A 3,955-nucleotide genomic window follows, 5' to 3' on the forward strand; every position below is an offset into this window, starting at 1 on the left:
ATGGTCATTTAAAAACGTGCATCATAATTCTCGGGTAGGTCAAGAAAATGAACGAAATAACTATCCCTAAATAAATCTTCCAAGTCATTTTCCTAAGGATTGCCCTGAACGTGTTCAAAATATTTTCCATGTCTGACCTCATAATGCTATTACCAGTAGCATTAGGCTGCAGACACACAGGGAAAATGTCTGCATTAATAATTTTGATCACATTATCATCATCAACTTCAGTTTTTTCTTCTTCTTCTTGATAAACAACTACTTCTCTATTCTTTCCTTCTTCTTCATCAACTACTTCTCTGTTTTTCCTTCATCTTCCTCAACGACTTCTATATTTTTCCTTGTTCTTCCTCCACTTCTGTTTGTCTTTCCTCCTCTTCATCAACTACTTTTCTATTTTCTCCTTTATCTTCCTGCTCAACTTCTTATGCTCTTTCTCCGTCATCAAGAACTTCATATTTTCTTTTTCTCTTTATTCATATTCTTTTTAAGAAAATTCTGCTTCTACTTGAGAAAGAAGAAACTACTTCAGATGCAAGTTCTTCTAAAAGAGTGGTATTTTCATTCTTCTTCATAGGAATTTAAGTCCTAGTCTTCTTCAGGATCTCTGTTGTGTCAGTTATAACAATTTTTCTATTGACAGTAGCCATTATATTAGTATCTACAACCAGAAAAACAAAATATTTGAATGTCACACATGCTCTGTAAATGAAGCTTAGCTTTTTGAAATACACAACACAATGTACAACACAATAAACAACAACACAAACAATAAATATGATTGAATGTCACATATGAACCAACAGATAAACCAAAAACCTTCCCTAAACCCTTTTCAACGAACTACAAATGAAGCTTTTTGAAATCGGAAAAAATTTCAAAAAGAATAACTACCCAGCCAATACAGTGATAAAACAAAGCGTAACAAGTACAAATAAGCATTTCAAATCCAAATTAAATATCACTAAAAAGATGTCAACAATAAATTAGAAATGATGAGGACAATGATGTCTTATTATAGAAGAGGATCGCATTAGATTACCACTAATGTTGTAGAAAATATCGCAACAACAACCTTGATATGTCAAGGAATAATGGAACGAGAGGAGGAAAATAAAAAGAAACAAATGAAATGAAAACAGAAACTAGAAAAAAATAAATTAAATTTTGAATATGAAACGACTTTTATATAGAAAAGGGGGAGAGCGAAGATGTGGGTGAGGGAAAATAAAGGGACGATTGTAGTAAAGGATTTCTATTGGAATTTTGACAATTCAAAATGTAACATATGTTGCCACATATATACGTTCTGTTGGGGCACATACTTAATATATGTTATAGAATAATGTTTCCACATATATCCTTTATGTGAATATGTTACCACATTTTTTATTTTTGTAAAATATGTTACAACATGCATCCTTTCTGTTTGTACACATGCCGATAATTATGTGGTGTTTTTTACAATAGAAGCTATTTATGTTGTCACGACTAGAATCTAGACCCCAGACGAGAATGGCGTCGCTGACCTCTTAGAGTTCGCAGACAAGCCTACTTACGTCATTCTTTATTTACATAGGTTAATTTTTTTGCAAAAAATTTGCAACTTTTTGTTTCTTAACATACTTATAAAAATATTCTAATAAATATGTATTTATTCACTATCAATTATCTAACATTAATAGATAAGAAACAGAAAGAAATAGTTCAATTCTTATTAAGCGTACAATTGTCAAAATGGCACCAATACATAGTCTGAATAAGAACAGGAAAGAAACACTAGTTGAACATGCTCCACTAGCTCAACTCTAAAACTAAGTTAGAATATAAAACAGTAGCATCCTCGAAAGCATGAGGATCTACCATAACCGGATGAATGTAGGACGTCCGGATAACTGCAACGATGATGTTGTATCTCTATCGTCGACTAGTGCCTGCACCGAAAAGAGGTGGAATCACCGGCCAAAGTGAACCAAAACATGCTAGCGTACATGGGAATTTCACCCTGCTAGATCCCTATATTGGCTGTATAGATTCGATAACTAGGAGATATAAGGAGACCCATACCCGGCAAGACGGACAGTCTCATCTCATGAGAGTTACACGAACTTGCGCCTTTTCAGAAAGAAGGCATCACCGCTCATAGCTTGCCTATCGGTGCTCAGTATAATGTTCCATTTCATTCATCTCATACGTCATGTAAGCTGACTTCTAGTATGAGGACATTATATCTGATTAGATGATTTCTCATATCATCATTAGTATTAAGTGTGTTAAGCTCAATACCTTCATTGGAGTGTGCATAGAGATTGGTGTCTTCCTTATCTTACACTGTCACAGGTGAGTACGTTTTGGTAAAATTTACTTAGGCTAATTTGAGATTGTTCTCATCATTTACATTTCGCCTCATCTCATATTATCACCACATTTATTAATATTAGCACCTTTGCTTTTCATAGTTACTCACCCTTATTACATGAATGTTCATTTCATCATATGCAAATGCACTTGGCCAGTTTGTGTGTTTCACTCCCTCACTTAACCCTTCTAGGGTTTCATCATTTCATTGTTCATTTCATCATTTCAGTGTTCATCTCATCATATGCCAATGCACTTTTCAATTTAGTGAATCTTACACTCATACTTAACCAAACTAGGATTCATCATTTCTTTACATATATCTTAGATTCACTTACTTTTGAACGTATGCTAGACTTTTGAGACTATACACACAAGCCATGGGGCTTCATTAATAGTTCGTTAAGTGATTCATACATTCCTAAGATTATGTAGTAAAAGACTTATGTATCTGGTATATATGCCAAGATCTTGATTTCGATCTAAGTAGGTGGCATTATTCTTGGATATTTTGTTCACCTATGACTTAGATATCAATATGGAAGTTTGGGCAATGAAACCCAAGTTCGAATCACTTGGATAGCATTCACATTTTCCATTGATTTGATTTTTAATCTACATGACATTGCGGCTCGAGATTGAACCCCAACATTAACATTATACCTTTAATTTTCTACTTGGTATCCCTCTTAAATCGGCCGAAGGGTTGTGGGTTCGAACCCCCACAACCTCTTCCATTTTATTCTTTAATTTTCGCTAACGCATTGGGAGGTTGTTGGTTCGAACGCCCAGAACCTCCTAATTTTATTTTTTAATTAAGTTCATTAGGGTAGGCATTTTGGTAGTGAGGTTGTAGGATCGAGCCCCTACAGCCTCACTTTGTTTTCTTATTTAATTTTGTCATTCTCCTTTCCAACCTTCAGGTTATGGGTTCGATTCCCACGCCTCACATTTTCTTTTGTTCACTTTCTCTTCCTTCACTCGCTACCTGGAGGTCGTCGGTTCGATTCCCACGCCTCCCATTTATTTATTTTAATTCTTGTTCTCTTCGTACTTACCCAGCAGACCCAATTTCGATTCCCCAGCCCCCTTTCTTTCTTTTCCTTTCTCGTGAAATCCACTAGCCAAAGGGTGAGGTCACAGGTTGGAATCCTTGTGGCCTCACCTCTATTAAATGTATTAAATTCACATATTTCAACCCCCTTTTTGAACGAAATATAAAGTACACTAAGCAAGAAATTTATTCATAATTTTTAGCTTCCTTTCATCAACCTTTTCATGTTAGTTTCTTAGGGCATTTGACCAAGCATTTAGTGCATTGTTAGGTGTAGTTTAGTAGTTACATTAGTCAAGCGTTTTCACTCAAAATTTGTAACTTCACACACCATATGAACATAACATTGTGCCCAACTTTAGCACATAAAAAACAAGAATTAGCATGCCTTTACACGTCCCAAAACTGTGACTACTTCACTGCAAAACGTTAAACACATACATCACCTTTTTCACATGATTTTGAACAACATAATCATTATTCACATAATTTTGAACATGCATACTTAAGCATTAACATCACGAAAACACATGTCATTCCTAC

This window comes from Solanum pennellii, chromosome 1, assembly GCF_001406875.1.
Source record: "Solanum pennellii chromosome 1, SPENNV200".
NCBI classification, from domain to species: domain Eukaryota; kingdom Viridiplantae; phylum Streptophyta; class Magnoliopsida; order Solanales; family Solanaceae; genus Solanum; species Solanum pennellii.